Source organism: Pelophylax lessonae (genome assembly GCF_965119305.1).
Source record: "Pelophylax lessonae genome assembly, chromosome: 4".
Taxonomy (NCBI): domain Eukaryota; kingdom Metazoa; phylum Chordata; class Amphibia; order Anura; family Ranidae; genus Pelophylax; species Pelophylax lessonae.
The window spans coordinates 384970920-384993893 of NC_138771.1; the positions used below are offsets into that span (position 1 = coordinate 384970920).

The 22974-nt window shown below is 44.8% G+C and overlaps 1 protein-coding gene across 2 annotated transcripts in view; it reads right to left on the minus strand.

Moving 5' to 3' along the window:
- The window catches only part of SLC23A1 (solute carrier family 23 member 1), a 580604-nt gene that overhangs the window by 110300 nt on the left and 447330 nt on the right, over positions 1-22974 (minus strand). The gene's annotated exons all lie outside the window — the stretch shown is intronic.

The window sequence follows — 22974 nt, forward strand, 5'->3', positions numbered from 1 at the left end:
GTGCCAGTCTCCCATTTCCCCATTTCTAATATCTGTGCCTGCTGCCTCTGACCATGCCTCTGCCTTCCACCTTATATGATCCTGGCCTGTTTATCAATGATGCCTCTGCCTACTGTCTGCATCGTTTATCAACCAGGTTTCTGACTTCCACTTGAACTGACCTTGGCCTATTAATCAACCATGCTTGAAATGATCTTTTGCCCTGCTACTGTGGTAGTGAGATTCAAAATAACATGGGGGTCTCACATATGTGAGGGGCTTCAGAGTAGTGTTCCAAGTAGAGAAAATCAGTTTTTGGTTTTCTCTGGGTTTTGTAACTCTTGAATCAGGGTCTGGGGTCTGGAAGCTTTGATGAAATTTGGGTGGGATGAAGCCTCTACCCCTGTGCCCAGGTTTACCTGACCGAAGGCCCTAAGCCTGATGTTCCTTCCTGCTGCCTGGACCAATATGTTGGCTGTGCTGACCATATCTCTGCCTGCTGCCTGTAATGACCCAGGACTTTTTGATTACCATGTTCCTGCCTGCTGCCTGGAACAATTCTTTGGCTGTGTTGATTATATCTTTGCCAGCTCCTGTACTGACCCTGGACTGTTTATGGACCATGTCCCTGTCTGCGGCCTGGATGTCAGCCAGTGCCAGTATCTTTACTGACACTGGCATGTTTATGGACCATATTACTGCCTGCTGCCTGGACAATTTCTTTGGCTGTTGCTGACCATTCCCTGCATGCTCCCTGGACCAATTCTCTCCTATGCAGACATCTGCTCTACTAAAACCAAAGATAATCTTTTGTTTACCCTTTGTTCAGCCTCCTATACTACCTGGCCAGTGAACATAGCATTTGTCTATGGGGGCAGCCACTTACCAGTAGGTTAGCTTTGCTTGCTTTTAGGAACAGGAACTGCTTTAGGTAAAGCTACACTATGCTATATTCATCGACCACTTCTACAGAGGCGAACATTACAGTACATTGCTTTCTTTACAGGGCTGGTTGATTTTTGTGTTACAAAAGTCGCAATGTTGGGTACATAATCCATTTAGACATTGAAAAGGTCTTACACATGTGGCATCCCCATAATTGGGAAAAGTAGCAAAATATATTTTGGGGTGTAATTCTTAATATGTCTATGCTGTTTGTTAGAAATATCTTATTGTATAAAAAATAGGTTTTCATTTTCTTTTCACATTTTTTAAAACTTGAGGCATAAAAATGACATGACTGTTGATGCCTCAAAGAAAATACATTTGGGTGTTTGCTTTTCAAAATGGGGTAATTTTGTGGATGTTTCCTGTCTTGGTGCTCCAAGGCCTTCAAAAATGTGATAGGTAATCAGGAAATGAGATGTGTAATTTATGCTCCCAGAAAGCCTGAAGGTGCTACTTGAATGCTGGGCCTCTCTATGTGGCCAGGCTGTGAAAAAGTGCCACACGTGGTATCTCCATTCTCAGGACGAGTAGCAGAATGTGCTTTGGGGTGTAATTTCAAGTTTGCCTATGCTGTGTGAGAGAAATAACTTGTTAATATGACAATTTTATAAAGAAAAAAAATGTCTTAATTTTCAAAAGAATTGTGGGAAAAAAATTACAATTTAAAAAAACTCAATATGCCTTTTAATAAATACCTTGGGTTGTCTACTTTCCAAAAAGGGGTAATGTGGTATTTGTACAGTCCTGGCATTTTAGGGCATCAAGAAATGCAGTACATCAGGTTTGATACATTTTCATCGATACGTATGTGTCAGGGAAGAGGCTCGAGGAGAACTGGCAGATACACCAATGCCCAACATGGCCGTGCTAATGCGCGTAAGCGCATTAGCAAAAGGTGCGCGATGGCGAATTGGCATACGCAACGGCACATTGGTGTTCGCCACGGTACGTCCTAATTGCCAGCATCCACTGGCCTATATAAAGTCAGCACTGGCTATCACTCATTGCTGGATTACCTTCAGCTAGTATCCTGTGTTCTCTGTGCCTTGAACTTCAGCTTGATTACCTGTTACTGACCCGGCTTATCCCTGACCTGCTCTGGCTTCTCTCCTGGCTCTGAACCCAGCTTGCTTTACGGACTTGCTCCTGCCTATTTCTGATTGCCTTCCCGTGTTTGACCCCGGCTTGATCCTGACTACTCTACCTGCCTCTGTTCCTGATTGACCTCCAGTGTTTGACCCTCGGCCTGACTACTGACCTTGCTTTGCTTTAACCTGCCTGCATCTCCAGAGATCCATTGGTTGTTACCACCTTCTCCACCATGGATCTGATTCTTCAAGCAGCTACACCTGTAGGCAACCCATGCACCTTTGGGCATAGCACCCTCTGTCACCATCTCCAGGGCTACTCTGCACTCAGCCGCAAGAGGGGCCCTTTCGTCACCTCAGATTGACAGCTGACAGCATAATCCAGCAATGAGTGACAACCAGTGCTGACTTTATATAGGCCAGTGGATGCTGGTATTTAGGACGTACCGTGGCGAACACCAATGTGCCGTTCGCAATCGCCAATTCGCAATCGCGCACCTTTCGCTAATGCGCATCCCTTCTCCCGTGTGCCAAATTTGCATATAACAATTCAATTCATGCATCTACGAATCAATCCCCATTCTGGGCAAATTATGGGTTCCATCCTTCTTTTTTACCAGACATCATCTCAGAAGCTTCAGTACCTGCAGTCCAGGATAGGTTAACCTGTATACATACCAATTATCAGACACTTAACCACTTGCAGACCGCCGCATGACTATATATGGCGGCAGTCAGCCCCTCCTGGGCAAAGCGACCTGCCGGTACGTCGCTCGCCAACGAGCCTCTTGGTGGCTAGCGCGCGCTGCCAGAGGCGCGCTCCCGCCCCCGCTCGTTCCATGACATCCCCACGCGAGTGACCGGCAGCTCCGATGTCGGCCGGCCACTCGCGATCTCCCGCTGGAGAGGGAGAAAGGCAGGCGGCTGATGTAAACACAGCCGTCTGTCATTCTCCCTGGTGTAACTGCAGAGATCATACGATCCTGCTATGTAGGATCGTATGTCTCTGTGGTTACATCACAAGCCACGCCCCTTGACGGTAATAATAATGCCCCTAGGGACACACTTAACCCATTGATCACTAATAAAAATTTGGATTTTTACATTTTTTTTGGGGAATTTCATATAAAAATTTTTTAAAAATATTGTTATTTTTTCAAAATTGTCGCTCTTTTTTTGTTTATAGCGCAAAAAGTAAAAATCGCACAGGTGATCAAATACCACCAAAAGAAAGCTCTGTTTGTGGGAGGAAAAGGACATCAATTTAATTTTGGTACAGCGTTGTACAACCGCGCAATTGTCCATTAAAGCCACGCAGTGCCGAATCGCAAAATAGGCCCTGTTCTTTGAGCAGCCAAATCCTCCGGGGCTTAAGTGGTTAAAGAGGAAAAGCTGAAGGCTCTGGAAGATTACAAAAGACATTTTGACATCAGGAAAAGAGGAAATCTTGTGCTTAAGGTTGAGGAAAAGGTTTGGCTTTCCACAGCAAACCTCAAACTCACTTGTCCTTCTCTGAAATTGGGCCCAAGGTTTATTGGACCTTTTGAAATCAAAAGGGAAATTAATCCTGTAGCATTTGAACTGAACCTGCCAAGCTCCTATAGGATACATCCAGTCTTCGAAGTCTCCTTACTTAAAAAAGCAGTGGATAGTTCATTTCCCCAAAGGGAGGAGCCATCTCCGCCTCCAGTTACAGTAGGGGAGGACACTGAATTTGAAGTGAAAGCCATCATGGATGGTCGAAGGAGAGGGAGACAAGTGCAATACCTCATCAAATGAAAGGGGTTCCCTCTTGAGGAAAACTCATGGGAACCAGCCAGCAAGTAATGTGCATGCCCCTAAACTTCTTTAGGAGTTCTTCAGCAGATTTCCAGAAAAACGGGCACGCTTGGGCATCCGGAGGCTGCCCCTCGGGGGGGGGGGGGGCACTGGCAGGGAAGAGGTTAGTGGAGAACTGGCAGATACGCCAATGCCCAAAATGGCTGCGCCAATGCGCCGATTAGTGAAAGGTGCGCAATGACATATTGGTGTATGCAACGGCACATTGGCGTTCGCCACGGTACATCCTAATTACCAGCATCCACTGGCCTATGTAAAGTCCGCACTGGCTATCACTCATTGCTGGATTCTTCAGCTAGTATCCTGTGTTCCCTGTGCCTTAAACTTCAGCTTGATCACCTGTTACCGACCTGGCTTATCCCTGACCTGCTCTGGCTTCTCTCTTGACTCTGAACCCGGCTTGCTTTACGGACTTGCTTCAGCCCATTTCTGATTGCCTTCCCGTGTTTGACCCCTGCCTTTATCCCGACTACTCTACCTGCTTCTGTTCTGGATTGACCTCCAGTGTTTAACCCTCGGCCTGGCTACTGACCTTGCTTTGCTCTAACCTGCCTGCATCTCCAGAGATCCATTGGTTGTTACCACCTTCTCCACCACAGATCTGATTCTTCGAGCAGCTACACCTGCAGGCAAACCGTGCACCTTTGGACATAGCACCCTCTGTCACCATCTCCAGGGGCACTCTGGACTCAGCCGCAAGGGGAGCCCTTTCGTCACCTCAGCCTCCAGCCTGACACCTGACACTATCATAGCTTTTAGACTCACTCAGACTAAATAATATACACTGATTTGGGTAATTTTTACCAAAGAAATATAGCAGCTTATGTTTTGGCCTAAATTTACTAAATTATAAGTGAAACTGAAAAAAAGGGGGTTTTATTTCAAAATGATCAGTCTTTTCGCGAAGAAATAGAAAACCCATTGGTGAATAAATACTACCAAAAGAAACCTCTATATGTGTCATAAAATAATAAAAACTATGTTTGGGTACAGTGTCGCATGACACTGTCGCATGAGTAACTGTCATTTAAAATTTGAGAGCACTAAATGCTGAAAATTGACCTGCGCAGGAAGGAGGTAAAAGTGTCCAGTATTGAAGTAGTTAAAGAGGAACTTAGCCTGCTGGTCTTCCTGTACGGGACTCGGCCCCATTAGGTTAGCAGGGGGCCCAGGCAGCTGATAAGCAGGGGGAATCAGTTTCTGGGCAGGGAGGGGGCAATTAGTGCAGTGGGGGGCAATTACTGGAACTGATCCCACTGTGTGGCTCTTCTTGCAGCTTTTGAAAGCCGGTTTCTCTTCCTCTCACTCCCATCGGCTTTCAGCTGCTGCAGAGAGAGCCACCCAGAGGGATTGGTATTGTTCCCCCACCCACACCAATTATTCTTCCTTTCCACGATAACCTTAACCCTGCTGTCAAGAACCCAGTGTACTGTCCACTGCAGTGCTGCTGGCTTCCCCTTCTCTCCCTTCCACTGGGAAGGGCCCTGAAACATAGACTATATGGGGCCCCAATAATTATAACAGCAGCCCTGCTGGGAGTTGTGTATCCCCATTGTGTTCTGTCTAAGTCTTGAAGCTCCCATTGGCCCCTGAAGCCCCCTCCTCAGCTGCTCTCTTTGTGGTCTCTCTGTAACAGAGTATATGCAGTTTTTTTCCAGCAATTTGTAATCTTTTGTTTTTGTCTCTTAACCTTCCTAGCGGTATTCCCGAGTGTGACTCGGGGTAAGATTTTAGTGCCAAAAGCGGTAACCCCGAGTCACACTCGGGGTAGCGCTAAGAAGTTTGCTGGATGCTGGAGGAGGTTTTACTTACCTTTTCTCCGGGATCCAGCGAAGACTGCGAGCGGTGTGCGGCGGCGGAGCCTCCTCCCGATCGTCTGCGAGCCCCGGCTTCCGTCTCCGGCGACGTGACGTCCGCCGGGGGGTGGAACCGGCGGCAAATTCGAATGTAAAATGCACCAAACACACTGATATCGTTCAAAATAAAATAAAATCACATTACATTACCCCCCAATGCCCTTTCCTGCAGTTTTACTGTACTTTTTATGTAAATATATGTATATATATATATATATATATACATATATATATATATACGTATATATATACACATATACATATATATATATATATATATATATATATATATATACACACACACACATATATATATATATATATATATATATATATATATATATATATATATATATATATATGTATATACATATATATGTATATATGTATATATATATATATATATATATATATATATATATATATATATATATACACGTAATTCTTGTGAATGAGCAGCCCAAACCAACTGTATACATTATATATATATAATATACGTATATATATATATATATATATATATATATATATATATATATATATATATATATATATATATATATATAGATATATAGATATATATATAATATATATATAATATATGTATACATAATGTATGTATACATACATATATATAAATATATATATATATATATATATATAATATGTATAATAAATGTATACAGTTGGTTTGGGCTGCTCATTCACAAGAATTACATGCTTTCAGCACCTAAAATAATGGTACCGCTTTCAGCACCTAAAATCCAAAAGAATCATACCGCCAGGGAGGTTAAACAGCAGGCCTGCTAAACCTTGCAGCCAAGGGAAGCATCCGCAAATGCCAACACATCCACTCTATAAAACTTTGTAAAATTGTGCACCGACGACCAGGTGGCCCCTTGCAAACCTGCGTCTCTGATGCCTGATGACAGAAGGCCCGGGAGGCAGTGCCCTAGTAGAGTGCACCTTGACAGGGAAAGGAGGAAACTGACCCTTGATGGAATAGGCCTGTCTTTCTGAGCCTTCTAAAAATGGTAGCAGAGGAAGCGGAAAATCCTTTATGAGGCCATCCATGAGCACAAATAGAGTGTCTGATTTCCTGAAAGACTCCATAGCTGCCAAATACACCCTAATTGCCCAGACCACATCCAAGGCATGCAACCAATTTCCTTAGGATGTTTAGGCCTAGAACACAAGGAAGGCAACACAATGTCTATATCAAAATGAAAATCAGAGACCACTGGGGCAACATCGGTCAGTTCAGTAAAAAGTATGGTCGACATTCGGCCTATGTGTATGCCAGCCGGGCGAGCATACTGGAAAACCAGCAGCTGACTGGCTCCTGATTAGCGCTCAAAGCCAATAGCTAAGAGTGCTGATTGGAATGTTCTGGCATGTCAGAATGTTCTCCCCCTGTCAGAACACAACACGGGGGAGTTCACTGTAGTAACGTTGGATCATTAGTACAGCGGCTCCAAACTCAGAGTGTACCAGGCTCTGATAAGAAGCAAGAACAAAGTTAGTTTCTGGGTGTAGAATATCAGTGGTGGGAATAGTTCATTAGTGGGCCTGAGCTGAAAGTGGTTAATAAGTGGTTGTAACTGAAATATGGGTCATGGTGTTAGTGGGTGGGCTCACATCACCCAGCATGAGGTGGGCCGCACATGGAATTGGATTGCCAAGAGTCTGTTGACTTGCGTGAATTACTTCGTCAGAGCTCTCACCCAGGCCATCATACGTTAGTCTTTTTGGGGGTCCTTCTGACATGCTTATCTCTTCAGAAAGTTGTGTAGGCTCATCTTTGGCCTCTGAGGTCACTTCCTCATTTGGCTCTTGCTCTTCACATTTCACAAAAAACTTTTGTGGCTAGAAGCTCAGTGGAGCCTTCCATCCCTTCAGGGACTGGCTTGGCTCAGGGTCAAAACGTTCTGGATCTTTTTCAATGTCCAACCCAATATCTCTTAATGTACAATATATGCCAAATGCACCCTAGTGATTGAGAGACTGCAGAATCCGAGCAACACATGGACATATATGGGGGTTTTGCCCTATTATATGACCATTCTGGCAGGAGGTGGCAAACATGATCTCTTTGATACAGGGTGGCTCAAAAGTGATTTGGTCCAGAAATATTTAGACAGAATAAGAATTGAGCGCTGTCATTTCAAAGCCTTTGTTTCTAATTTTTAGGGACTCGTTAAGGACTGGAATAGTACCACTGTAGGGCCAATGTGGTGCCTATATTAAAAAAGGGATCAAAGTCTTTGCCAAGTAACTATAGATCTGTTCGTTTAACTTCTACAGTCGGGAAGATACTGGAGAGTTTAATGTTTAATAAAAGACCACATAGATGAGTTCTTGCTGGAAAAAAATATTTTAAGCAACAGACAACACGGATTCATGAAATACAGAAGTTTTCAAACAAACCTGATTTCTTTTTATGAGGAGGTAAGTAAAACCTTGGACAGAAGGGGTGGCTGTGGACCAGAGATGTATAGTAACGAAGTAGAACTACTTCACTACTGTACTTAAGTACTAAAAGCGGTATCTGTACTTTACTAGAGTATAATTTTTTTCTCCTACTTCCACTTTTACTTAAGTACATATTTTCGATGAGTTTTATACTTTTACTCCGATTCTTTTATGTGCTGCATCGTTACTTGTTACAATTATAAAAATGTTACGAATCATTCCATTCCAAATCCGCACCGCCGCTGACTTTTTTTACTCGAGACTCACTGTCTCCGAGACTCACAAGTCACGACCAATCCCAGACCCGATGCGATCGCTCAGGGGCAGAGCCTCGCCGCCTCTGCCCTCCCTCGGCTCAGCCCGAGTCCCGCCTCCCGCTCGGCTCTCAAGTGAAGTGGTGGTGGCGAGAGAGGAGAGACACCTGCCTGCGGACTGATCTCTCTGGGCCCTGGCTGGGGGAGGGACTGTGAGTTACTAGAGTCTAGACTACTAGACTGTCTCTGGGCACTGTGCAGCACGGCCGCCAAGCGTGGAAGAACTGGATGGAGGTAGGAATATATTCTTCTTTTAGCAGGGGGGACTGGACTGGGGACTGTGGAGAGAGAGGCTGGAGGACTCGAGACAGCCTAAGGTAGGAGAAGTAAATACTTTCTTGAAGTCAAGTCACTCACTAAGGGGATCGGATCTATTCAATGGGGGGAGGGACCTGCCCTGGCCTGCCCTACTCTAAGGGGGATCTATAATGGGAGGGGGACCCTGGCCTGCTCTGAGGGGGCTCTATAATGGGAGGGGGACACTGGCCTGCTCTAAGGGGAATCTATAATGGGAGGGGGACACTGGCCTGCTCTAAGGGCAATCTATAATGGGAAGGGGACCCTGGCCTTCTTTAAGGGGGCTCTATAATGGGAGGGGGATCCTGGCCTGCTCTAAGGAGAAACTTTAATGAGAGGGGGACCCTGGCCTGCTCTAAGGGGAATCTATAATGGGAGGGGGACCCTGGCATGTTCTAAGGGGGATCTATAATGGGAGGGGGACCCTGGCCTTCTCTAAGGGGGATCTATAATGGGAGGGGGCCCCTGGCCTGCTCTAAGAGGGATCTATAATGGGAGGGGGACCCTGGCCTGCTCTAATTGGGATCTATAATGGGAGGGGGGCCCTGGCCTGCTCTAGGTGGGATCTATAATGGGAGGGGGGCCATGGCCTACTCTAAGGGGGATCTATAATGGGAGGGGGACCCTGGCCTACTCTAAGGGGAATCTATAATGGGAGGGGGACACTGGCCTGCTCTAAGGGGAATCTATAATGGGAGGGGGACACTGGCCTTCTCTAAGGGGGATCTATAATGGGAGGGGGCCCCTGGCCTGCTCTAAGAGGGATCTATAATGGGAGGGGGACCCTGGCCTGCTCTAATTGGGATCTATAATGGGAGGGGGGCCCTGGCCTGCTCTAGGTGGGATCTATAATGGGAGGGGGGCCATGGCCTACTCTAAGGGGGCTCTATAATGGGAGGGGGACCCTGGCCTGCTCTAAGGAGAATCTATAATAAGAGGGGGACCCTGGCCTGCTCTAAGGGGAATCTATAATGGGAGGGGGACCCTGGCATGCTCTAAGGGGGATCTATAATGGGAGGGGGACCCTGGTTTACTGGTATTGGTGGGTGGTTCGCAGGTATATTGCATGGTATTCTATATATTGTTGGAATTATAGTGTTGATAATCCTCCTAATCAAATGTGTACCAATGCTATGCAAATGCTGCTTAAAAAAATGACTTCAAATGCTTGTGATGATTGTACTAATACTGGTTCTTTTGAGCCCACAAGGTCTCAAGTGAAAATTGCTTGTCAAATGGTTGCCCGTATACCTAGAAACCAACTTAAAGACACAGAGGAAGTTTGAAATTCAAGTTAAATGAATGCAGAAGAATTCTAAACACAGGAGGGACTGTCAAGATATGAAAATATATTAAATAACTTTTGATTATATAGTCAAGAGTCAGAGTTCCCTTTTAATATACTAAAGAATATACAGTATTTCTATTAATGTTTGAGAATTCTAGTTTGTATTATTCTGTGGTGATATATATTGCCACATATAGCTGTGTCCCAGTTGTGTTCCAGATGGTATGAAATGTTCTGCCAAAGATATGATAAGATTCCCGGAAAGAGATGTTTCCCCTATTCAATATTTTTTAATTGACAGACTAACCTTTTACTTAATGTCATTGTAGGGTCAAGATGACCGTATGTGTAAGTAGGATATACCACAAGGAATGTATTATCATCCGCATAGACTGTATTGTGAAATCTTGTGAAACCTTGTGTAATCTGTAACTTGGGCTTGTGCCCGTTTATGTACTATAAAAACTCTGTAACAAATGTAATCTGGGTCACATATCTGTTGGAGGATATGTGGTCCGCTATATGGTGTATACTCTGAAAGTAAACATATAGAGACGAATGCAAACCTGATTGGCGTAGATGTCCTTTATTTATTAAGGCTCAACATAACATTGGTCTCATCCTCACAATCCTGGCCGGTGGTCGCCGGGGTCTGCGGGCACGGCGCTTATTGGAATCTGGAAGCCCCTTTAACATGGGGGCCCCCAGATCCCAGCCCCCCCCTTCCTTGTAAATGAGTATTGGGGGGCTACCTATTCACCAAAAATGTGTAAAAAGTGAAAAAATACAGTAAATTAATTTTTGACAATTCCTTTATTAAAAAATAAAAAACAATGTAGATCCATCTCACGGCTCCCGCCGCACCACCTAACCCAAAAAAAACAACCTCCAGCCTCGTCGAACGCTTCCCGCTGACTGCCTGCTCCTCCGTCTAACATTTAGCTAAGGGGCGGAGTCAACTATTGATGTCAGCGGGTGACCTGGCCCCTTGTGACAGTACCAAATGGGGAATGCTGGGTTGGTTCCATCACCTATAAAAAAAATAGACGGAGGAGCAGGCTGTCCGCGGGGAGCATTTGTCCAGGCGGGAGGTGTTTTTTTTCTTTTTCTTTTTTTCGGGTTTGGTGGTGTGGTGGACGGCGTGAGATCAATCTACATCGGGGGACATTGTTTTTTATTTTTTTAATAAAGGAATTGTCAAAAACGCGTCTTTATGTACTTTTTACACATTTTTGGCGAATGGGTATACTCATTTACATGGGGGGGGCGGGATCTGGAGGCCACATTTGTTAAAGAGGGCTTCCCGATTCGGATTATCCCCCTGCCCGCAGACCTCCACAACTACCGCTCGAGTTGTCAGGAAGATGCCCTTGTCTCCATCAACATGGGGACAAAGGGCTTTGGGGTGAGGGGGGGGGGCAGGGCCGTTCTCCTGCCCTGCCAGCGCCCGCTATCATCCGCTGCCCTCTGCTGCTTGCTGTCTGCCAACCTGAGGTCTGCTGTTCTGCTGTCAACAGCTCCAGCTTTCTGTCCAGTTATGGTGACAAACCTGCTACGCATCACTGTATTCAGCCAAAGACTACACAGCCACCAGTACCTCACAGCGCTCTCATGACCACTGTCGCAACATCAGTGGTCCCCGAGCCTCCCTCTGCCAGTGAGGCTCAGGTGCAGAGTACGTGACAGTAATTTGACTTTTTTTTTTTCTTTAGAAATGTCATTTTTGCTGTAGCATGTTCTATGCATGCTGTAGATGCGCCACTTTACAGGCAGACTAAGGGGACCCCCCCTCAGGCACTATATTTAACTGAATTGTTTGTTTTTATTGTATCACTTAAACCCACTAAAAGTGAAACTATAAAAATAAAACACCTAAATATAGTGCCTGAAGGTCCCCCTTTGTCTTCCTGTAAAGTGGTGCACATGTAGCATGTATAGAACATGCTGCAGCAAAATGTACATTTCTAAAGAAAACAAACAAGCCAAATCACATTTCAACTGACTCGTAGTTGCAATTGCCGGCCTGACTATTAAAAAAAAAAAAATTAAGAAAAAAATTATGTTGGGGCCTCCCTCCAATCTGTGTATTTTTTGCTGACCATTGCTTGAGAAGAGGAAAGGAATTTGGTCAGGTGTTTGCTATTGTGCATTTGCTAATGAGACCAGCTGATTAAGGTGTTACATTTGTTGCTGGGGGAGGAGCTGTGAAGGAGTGAGTGTATATATAAAGACATACTAATTAGCTGGCCTAATTTATTAGCTGCAAGTACACCATTGCAAGTACACCATTTTAAGTACAGTGAAGAGATATTGCAGGAGATTGAAGAAATTGAAGAGATACTGAAAGAGATTGGCTTGGAGTTTGCAACTGACTCATCTGTGTATTTTTTGCTGACCATTGCTTGAGAAGAGGAAATGAATTTGGTCAGGTGTTTGCTATTGTGCATTTGCTAATGAGACCAGCTGATTAAGGTGTTACATTTGTTGCTGGGGGAGGAGCTGTGAAGGAGTGAGTGTATATATAAAGACATACTAATTAGCTGGCCTAATTTATTAGCTGCAAGTACACCATTTTAAGTACAGTGAAGAGATATTGCAGGAGATAGTCAGGAGGTAGGCTGGAAGGTGGAAAAAAGAAAAAAATTAAAAAAAAAAGGTAAGATTTGTTTGACTTAAATTTATAATTTTTTTTCTCCTCTTTAAAATGGCAGACTTGGTTCAGTGCAGGAATTGTTGTGCATTTATTTCATGTTCCACTCTTTGGAGATTCGGATGCTGTCAGATCTGTAGACAATTCTCTTTACTGCAGCAGGAAATTGCATTTTTGAAATCAGAGATTATCTGTTAAACAAACTCCAGCTGGGACTGCTGCAATGCCACTGCCACAGAGGACCCCCAGAAATGGCAGATGGGTTACTGTAGGTTCTGGAAGACTTAAAGTGGTGGATAGAAGACATGTCCCACAGTCGGTGGTTCTCCATAATTCATTTGCAACACTCTCAGAATGTAAGGACAACATGGATATGGACTCAAGCACAGAGGGTGAGAAACCATCGACTCCTATGTCTAATGTATGCAAGACTGCAGCCAAGGACAAAAAAGATAAAGTGAAGTCTCAAAGGAAGCAGCTGTTGCTGGGTGATTCAATCATAAGAAGTGTGGAGCTTAAAGAAAATGGTTTTGTGAGATGTCTCCCTGGTGCTACTGCTAGACGAGATAGAAGACGTATTATTAATATTGTTAAGCAAGCAAAGCAGGAAGGGGACGTGGATGTTCTTGTCCATCTAGGGACAAATGACCTGGCTTGCAATGAAGTGTCAGAGGTGAAAAAATCTTTTATCACACTTGGTAATGACGTACAGGATTTTTCATCCACGATTTCATTTTCTGAAGTTCTGCCTGTGCATAATGTTCAAAATGATAGGCAGAGGCGCATAAAGGAATTCAACATATGGCTTAGTAAATGGTGTCAAGAGCAAGGATTTGGCTTTGTTTCTCATGATAGCTCTACTTGGAATAGAAAGGAACTGTACAAAAAAGATGGTTTGCATCTTTCTCTCAAAGGAACAAATGTACTTAGTGAACAACTCCAAGAATTTGCGAAAGAGTATTTAAATTAGGAAGGGGGGCAAAAGAGTGGAAATACAAGAGTCCAATTGCCCCCCGAAACAATGCCAGAACAGGTCAGAAGCACAGAGGTTAAGAAATGATAAGCTCAGAGTCCTGTCCACAAATGCTCGCAGTTTAGGTAAAAAAATCAATGAACTTGGGTCAATAATGGCATCTGAGAATGTAGATTTAGTGGCTGTTACGGAGACATGGTTTAATGAAAGAAATGACTGGGACATAACCATACCAGGGTACTCTTTATACAGAAGAGACAGAGAAGGCAAGAAAGGAGGAGGAGTGGCCCTGTATGTGAAAGATAGCATTAAATCTAACCTAATACAAGTTGGTGAGGCCAACATAGAGTCAGTTTGGGTTACGTTGCAGTTTGCTAATCATGCAGTAACTCGTGTAGGTGTGATATATAGACCACCTGGTCAAGTTAAAGCACTAGATGATCTACTAGTTGAAGAAATAGCTAAAATGACAATGAAAGGAGAAGTTATCATTATGGGAGATTTCAATCTTCCAGATATAAACTGGAAAACCAAAATAGCAAGTTCTACCAGGAGTACAGATATTCTAAATTCCCTACTGGGGGTGTCTCTGCAACAAGTGGTTGAGGAGCCAACCCGGAGGGAGGCCATTTTGGATTTGGTATTCACAAATGGGGATTCGGTATATGATGTCATTGTAGGCGAAACCTTGGGATCTAGTGATCACCAGTCAGTGTGGTTTAATATAAGAACTGTGAAAGAGTCACACCACACAAAAACAAAAGTTTCAGATTTTAGAAAAACAGACTTTTCAAAAATGAAATTAGTCATAAATGAGTCCTTTTCAGACTGGAACGGATTACATGGAGTCCAGGAGAAATGGGACTACTTAAAAGGTGCATTATTGAAGGCAACAGAAAATTGCATTAGACTTGTCAGTAAAAGCAAAAAAAGGAAGAGACCACTGTGGTACTCAGCAGAAGTGGCCCAAATCATTAAAAATAAAAAGCTAGCATTTTGTAATTATAAAAAAACCCAGAGCAATGAAGATAAGGAAATCTACAAGATTAGGCAGAAAGAGGCCAAGCAAGTTATAAGAACTTCTAAAGCGCAGGCAGAAGAAAAACTAGCTCAGTCTATGAAAAAGGGGGATAAGACATTCTTCAGATATATAAATGAAAAAAGGAAATTAAAACAAGGAATAACTAAATTAAAAACAAAGGACAGAAGGTATGTAGAAGAGAATAAAGGGCTAGCCGACTGCCTTAATGAATACTTCTGTTCAGTTTTTACAGAAGAAAAAGAAGGAGAAGGACCTCCACTCGAAAGGATGACTAATGAATCATTTGATGCATGTGTCTTTACAGAGGAAGACGTTCTAAGATTGCTGTCTAAAGTGAAGACAAATAAGTCACAGGGTCCTGATGAGATACACCCAAAATTATTAAAAGAGCTTAGTGGTGAGCTGGCAAAACCATTAACAGATTTATTTAACCAATCATTAGTAACAGGAGTCGTCCCGGAAGATTGGAAATTGGCAAATGTCGTGCCCATTCACAAGAAAGGTAGTAGGGAGGAATCGAGCAACTATAGACCAGTGAGTCTGACATCAATAGTAGGCAAATTAATGGAAACCCTATTAAAGGATAGGATTGTGGAACATCTTAAATCCCATGGATTGCAAGATGAAAAACAACATGGGTTTACTTCAGGGAGATCATGTCAAACAAATCTTATAGATTTTTTTGACTGGGTGACTAAAATAATAGACGGTGGAGGTGCAGTAGACATTGCATATCTAGATTTTAGTAAGGCTTTTGACACTGTCCCACATAGAAGACTTATCAATAAACTGCAGTCATTGAGCATGGACTCCCATATTGTTGAGTGGATTAGGCAGTGGCTGAGTGACAGACAACAAAGGGTTGTAGTCAATGGAGAACATTCAGAACAAGGTCATGTTACCAGTGGGGTACCTCAGGGATCTGTACTGGGACCAATTTTGTTTAATATCTTCATAAGTGATATTGCAAAAGGCCTCGATGGTAAGGTTTGTCTTTTTGCTGATGACACAAAGATATGTAACAGGGTTGATGTTCCTGGAGGGAAACGCCAAATGGAAAAGGATTTAGGAAAACTAGAAGAATGGTCAGAACTCTGGCAACTGAAATTTAATGTGGATAAGTGCAAGATAATGCACCTGGGGCGTAAAAACCCAAGGGCAGAATATAGAATATTTGACACAGTCCTGACCTCAGTATCTGAGGAAAGGGATTTAGGAGTAATTATTTCAGAAGACTTAAAGGTTGGAAGACAATGTAATAGAGCAGCACGAAATGCCAGCAGAATGCTTGGATGTATAGGGAGAGGTATAAGCAGTAGAAAGAGAGAAGTGCTTATGCCGCTGTACAGAACACTGGTGAGACCTCACTTGGAGTATTGTGCGCAGTACTGGAGGCCATATCTCCAGAAGGATATAGATACTCTAGAGAGAGTTTAGAGAAGAGCTACTAAACTAGTACATGGATTGCAGGAAAAAAACTTACCAGGAAAGGTTAAAGGACCTTAACATGTATAGTTTGGAAGAAAGAAGAGACAGAGGGGATATGATAGAAACTGTTAAATACATAAAGGGAATCAACTCGGTAAAGGAGGAGAGCATATTTAAAAGAAGAAAAACTACCACAAGAGGACACAGTTTTAAATTAGAGGGGCAAAGGTTTAAAAGTAATATGAGGAAGTATTACTTTACTGAGAGAGTAGTGGATGCATGGAATAACCTTCCTGCAGAAGTGGTAGCTGCAAATACAGTGAAGGAGTTTAAGCATGCATGGGATAGGCATAAGGCTATCCTTCATACAAGATAGGGCCAGGGACTATTCATAGGATTCAGATATATTGGGCAGACTAGATGGGCCAAATGGTTCTTATCTGTCGACACATTCTATGTTTCTATGTTTCAATCCACACCATGTCCTTTAGCTCTGGTATAGATTTGAAGGGCCAAAATGAAAAAAAAAAAAAAGGCGTAGGGTCCACCCCAAAATCCATACCAGACCCTTATACAAACACGCAGCCCTGGCAGTAAGAAATTCCTCCTATTTAGGAACACAGGTTCAAGTGTTGATTCCATAAGCCCATCCCCCCCACAGTTAGAAAAAACCCTAGGTATACATTTAACCCTTTAATCGCCCCTGGTGTTTATACCTTCCATGCCAATGTCATTAGTACAGTAACCGTGCATATTTTTATGCACTGTTTAATGATAATTGTATGAATGTCACAGGTCCCCCAAAAGTGTCAAAAATGTCAGGTGTCCGATCTGTCCGCCACAATGTCGCAGTCTCGCTGAAAATCACTGATTTCCCTGCAAGCTTTCTTTATTTTGTAAACAACAGCTTGGGGAGCCAGTCTGTATGATTAATATAGATTGTTTGGATAAATTCTGGTGTCTCTCTGGCAGACTTTGGATAGAAATGGCAAAGTATTGAATCACAGTGAGCAAGCCTTATGTGAAGAAGCCAAATTAAAGTGCAGTCACAGCCAAAAGTTTTGAGAATGACACATATATTTATTTTCACAAAGTCTGCTGCCTCAGTTTTTATGATGGCAATTTGCATATACTCCAGAATGTTATGAAGAGTGATTAGATAAATTGCAAATAATTGCAAAGTCTCTTTTTGCCATGAAAATAAACTTAATCCCATAAAAAAAACATTTCCACTGCATTTGTGAAGAAGGCTTCATGGCACCTCAGAAAGTCCAGCCAGCACTAGGACCGTCTTCTACAGTTGATTCAGCTGTGGGATCAGGGCCCCAACAGTGTAGAGCTTGTTCAGGAATAGCAGTGGGTAGGTGTGAGTGCATCTGCACGCACGGTAAGGGGAAGACGTTTGGAGAATGGTCTGGTGTCAAGAAGGGCAGCAAAGAAGCCACTTCTTTCCAGAAAAAGCATCAGGGACAGACTGATATCCTGCAAATGGTACAGGGATTGGGCTGCTGAGGCTTGGGGTAAAGTTATTTTCCTGACAGCCTCCATGGCAGCCTACATATGGGTTAATCCTGCCTCCTCTCCAATGCTATAGGACCCCACTCCCATAAATTTTAGCTCCTGGCCAGAGACTGTTCCTTTTTTCTCTTTCGTTCACTGGCAGACACAGCTCCATGTCTTCTAGACCATTGGGCTTTCTTCTGCTCTCTCTAGGAGTAGGACTAGGCAGAAACCTTTTTTGTTACACCCCTGAGGCAGTCCCAGAGGGCTTACCATCACTTCCTGCTATAGGACTTCAGTTTTTCTCTGCTTAGTGAGGAGTAAGGACCTGGCTCTCTGCTGGGATCTGTGGTGCTGGCATTTTTTTCCTTTTTACAATAAATGTTTTCCTTTTTCTTATTATTTATTTTTGTTCCTGTGTGAACTACAATCAACTTGTTCCTGTGTGAACTACAATCAACAGCCGGACTGGGAGATGCACTGGATATCCTAGATCCTTATGGTCTTCCCAGTCTGGCCTGCGAGCGCGAACCAACTATTAACTATTAACTACTCCGCGCTAGGTTGGCTGTGACATAGCCCAACTGGACGGGGCTGGCCGGCGAGTGAAACATACCTCAAGCTGCAGCACCACCATTGCAAGATGGTGCTGTGGACTGCTGGGGAATAGCGCCCACCTGGTGCCGTGGTAAGTTGTGTACCCCCTCCTTTCTTACAAAATTGCTGGGGTGGTCCCGGGCCCTCCCTGGGCATGGTAGACCCCCTCCTGTGTCTTCCCCCATCCTGTTTTCTCCCCCATCTCCACAGCGGGGTTCCCTGTGCGTAGGTTACCCTCACCTGTCCCCTGTTCCCCCCCTTAGCCCCTCTTGGGGGGCACGGGTGCATTTGGGTAGGGGGGCTTGTCTGGTGTTTGACCGGAGAGTGGTGGGTGCCACTGTCTGTCCCCCTTTTTGGGGGTGCTCATACCTGGGTGCTGCGGGTGGGGGGGCCCTGGAGCGTCCCCTCCTGGTGCATGACCTTTTCCCTGGGGTCCAGTGGAAAAGGAGATATGGCCCTGCAAAGGAGGCCTAGCAAGAAGCGCCCCCTGCCTTCACCTGTATCCTCTGCCTCCTCAGAGTCTAAGGTGGATTTGGCTGCCGGAGATGAGAGTCAGCCCACTGGGTTTGTGTCCACGAGTGCTGTAATATTGAGGATGAGTCCTCCTCCTTCACAGCCACGCATGAAAACGCGCCAGTGGAGGCTCTGATTGTGTCAGTGAGGTGAAATTTTAATGTTGGAAGACTCAGCGGATGCTGAGTCACCGAGGCCAATGCAGTTTGGCACCCGCAAATCTTCCAAGGTGACTAAGTTGTTCCCCTTTCCTGCCTTTTTTGACAAAATTTGTATTAAAGTGTAACCGCGCTTAATAACTTGTAAAGATAGCTGCAGCTTTAAGTGAGATAATACCAAACAAAAGCACAAAGGAAGAAAGCTGCGCTTGTGTGAAATAATACCTAAAATATTAATATATATACATATGGGTTAATTCTGCCTCCTCTCCAAAGCTATAGGACCCCACTCCCATAAATGTTAGCTCCTGGCCAGAGACTGTTCCTTTTTTCTCTTTCGTTCACAGGCAGACACAGATCCATGTCTTCTAGACCATTGGGCTTTATTCTGCTCTCTCTAGGAGTAAGACTAGGCAGAAACATTTTTTGTTACACCCCTGAGGCAGTCCCAGAGGGCTTACCATCACTTCCTGCTATAGGACTTCAGTTTTTCACTGCCTAGTGAGGAGTAAGGACCTGGCTCTCTGCTGGGATCTGTGGTGCTGGCATTTTTTCCTTTTTACAATAAATGTTTTCCTTTTTCTTATTATTTTTGTTCCTGTGTGAACTACAATCAACTTGTTCCTGTGTGAACTACAATCAACAGCCGGACTGGGAGATGCACTGGATATCCTAGATCCTTATGGCCTTCCCAGTCTGGCCTGCAAGCGCGAACCAACTATTAACTATTAACTACTCTGCGCTAGGTTGGTTGTGACATAGCCCAACTGGATGGGGCTGGCCGGCGAGTGAAACATACCTCAAGCTGCAGCACCACCATTGCAAGATGGTGCTGTGGACTGCTGGGGAATAGCGCCCGCCTGGTGCCGTGGTAAGTAGTGTACCCCCTCCTTTCTTACAAAATTGCTGGGGTGGTCCCGGGCCCTCCCTGGGGATGGTAGACCTGGGGATGGTAGACCCCCTCCTGTGTCCTCCCCCCGTCCTGTTTTCTCCCCCATCTCCACAGCGGGGTTCCCTGTGCGTAGGTTACCCTCACCTGTCCCCTGTTCCCCCCCTTAGCCCCTCTTGGGGGGCACGGGTGCATTTGGGTAGGGGGGCTTGTCTGGTGTTTGGCTGGAGAGTGGTGGGTGCGAATGTCTGTCCCCCTTTTTGGGGGTGCTCATACCTGGGTGCTGCGGGTGGGGGGGCCCTGGAGCGTCCCCTCCTGGTGCATGACCTTTTCCTTGGGGTCCAGTGGAAAAGGAGATATGGCCCTGCAAAGGAGGCCTAGCAAGAAGCGCCCCCCGCCTTCACCTGTATCCTCTGCCTCCTCAGAGTCTAAAGTGGATTTGGCTGCCGCAGACGAGAGTCAGCCCACTGGGTTTGTGTCCACGAGTGCTGTAATATTGAGGATTAGTCCTCCTCCTTCACAGCCACGCATGAAAACGCGCCGGTGGAGGCTCTGATTGTGTCAGTGAGGTGAAACTTTAATGTTGGAAGACTCAGCGGTTGCTGAGTCACCGAGGCCGATGCAGTTTGGCACCCGCAAATCTTCCAAGGTGACTAAGTTGTTCCCCTTTCCTGCCTTTTTTGACAAAATTTGTATTAAAGTGTAACCGCGCTTAATAACTTGTAAAGATAGCTGCACTTTAAGTGTGATAACACCAAACAAAAGTACAAAGGAAGAAAGCTGCGCTTAATACCTAAAATATTAATATATATATAAAAAGATAGTGTTGAACTAATGTCAAGTGACTTGTTGTAAATCACAAAATAACATAGATACAATCTCAAAAATTGTGCCCATACAGTGATATGAACTTATAAGCTAAAAGTCCCAATGGTATCAGTCCCAAAGTGATAAGGGTAAGAGGAACTAATGAAAAGTTAGGAAGCCAATGCCTGCTGTCACCACGGTGCTCCAACTAGTATGACATGCAAATGCGCTTACCAGAGTCAGGTAAGAAAGGGGCTTGTAAGTAGCAGTCTCCTCGCAACACCACTTCTCCTGAAAGATCAGCTTCCTTCAGTAAGCCCAAACGTGAGTAACCAGGATAGGATTAAACTGATCCAGACACCAATCTCAAATGTGGTCACCGGTACCGCCATACAAAGAGACAATATGCTCCATAGTGTAATACCGCAAATGTATTCATTAAGCAAAAGATAAAAAGTTACACTCACATGTAATGGAATATAAAACTCTACAATCCGTTCAAAGAAGCCGGCCGGCTCTCATGTAGCCTGTCCTTCCAGGTGCGGCGACGTCAGCATGCCGTTCCCTACGCGATCGTCAGAGATGATGTCAGAGATCCCCAGTAGAAGTATTTATGTTAATTTTGTGATTCACAACAAGTCACATGACATTAGTTCAACACTATATTTTGACAAGATTGTCACTAGTCAGTGGGGTTCCCTGAAACGCATGGTTTGGAATACCTAAGCGTTTCACTCAGAGATATCCTTTTGAGGAGTCTCTTCGGAAGAAACTGACGGTTCCACCGTCGGTGGACACTCAGGTTTCCAGGCTAAATAAGGCCACACTTTTGCCGATGGAGGATTCTCCATCCAGTGGACAAGAGAGCTGAGGCTCTCCTCCTTTACCTTTTCACCGTGGCTGGCTCAATTTTGAGACCAGCGTTTGCTGTCACCTTGGTATCATAGACATTAACAGAATGGGCAAAGATTTTACGCCAGGATCTGTAAGGGAATCAATACCCTCCTGAACTGGCGGATCAGTTGATCCAGGGGTTACAGTACATTTGTGATGCATCTTTGGATGCGACCCCCTTGGCCTGCAGGGTATCTGTGATGGCGGTGATTCTTCAGCGCATGATATGCTTGAAGTGCTGGTTGGCCGACCAGACTTCTAAAAAGGTGCTTACTGATCTACCCTTTGTAGGTGACCGTTTGTTCAGGGCCCTAATGGAAGAGATCATAAGGGTCTTACAGGAGGTTAGAGTACATTACTTCCTCAGGTTGCTAGGGGCAATGAACCTCCTTGTAAATGTGGTCCTTTCTTCTCAGTTCACAAGCAGGACTTTCATCCATCTGGATCGCAGGAAAAGGGTTTGAGATACACCCGTAACTTTGTGGGAGGCGTCAAGAGACCCTGGAATTGTAAATCCAAAGTGGGCACTTCTGGTTCCACAGACAAGCCTTCACCAGCCTGAAGGGGTGCCCTCACACACATCTGGGGTGGGGGGGGGGGGGGCGTCTTCACCTTTTCCCGGATCCGTGGACCTTGCTTATTCAGGACAGATGGGTCCACGAGCTGATTTGGTTCGGTTACAAGATCGAGTTTCCTTCCAACTTAAAGCGGAGTTCCGGCCACAAAAAAAAATTTCAATGAACATACCCCCCGGACAGTCAGGGCTAGTACATTCCACAATGGCTAGCCTCTGATCTGTCCCGGTTCGCACTTACCTGCAAGAAGAAATACTCACTTTTAAAATTTCTTCTCCAGCGTTGCCAACTCTGTTGTGGGCAGCTGAAGCCAGCGCGATCCTCTTCCCCATATTCTTCTCCCAGAATGCGCCTGCACCGGCCCCGCTCGTCACTTCCGGTGCGGCGCCGCATTCCTCCACAGCTTCTGGGCATGCGTCGCACCGGAAGTGACGAACGGGGCCGGGGCTGTCGCATTGATTCCTGGGAGCGATGACGTTCAGCTCCCAGGAATCATTGCAAACCTCAAGTGACAGCGCGGCTGCCGAGGGAGGAAGTGGAAGGAAGGTGAGTATTTCTTTCTACAATAACAAGGTAAGTAAAAAAAAATAAATAAAATCCTAACTATCCATTTCCTTTTCATGTGAAGAAAAGCAAGCGGATGGCCACAAAATCGATTATGTCGATTTTGTGGCCAGAACTCCGCTTTAAGCCTGTCTCACGAGCGGCTACAGGGCCTCTATGGAGCAGCGCAGGACCTGTTAGCACAAGGTGTTATTGTGCCGGTTCCAGAGTCAGAACATTTTAAAGGATTTTATTCAAATCTGTTTACAGTTCCCAGGAAGGAAGGCAAGGTTCGTCTGATCTTGGATCTTAAGGCTCTGAATC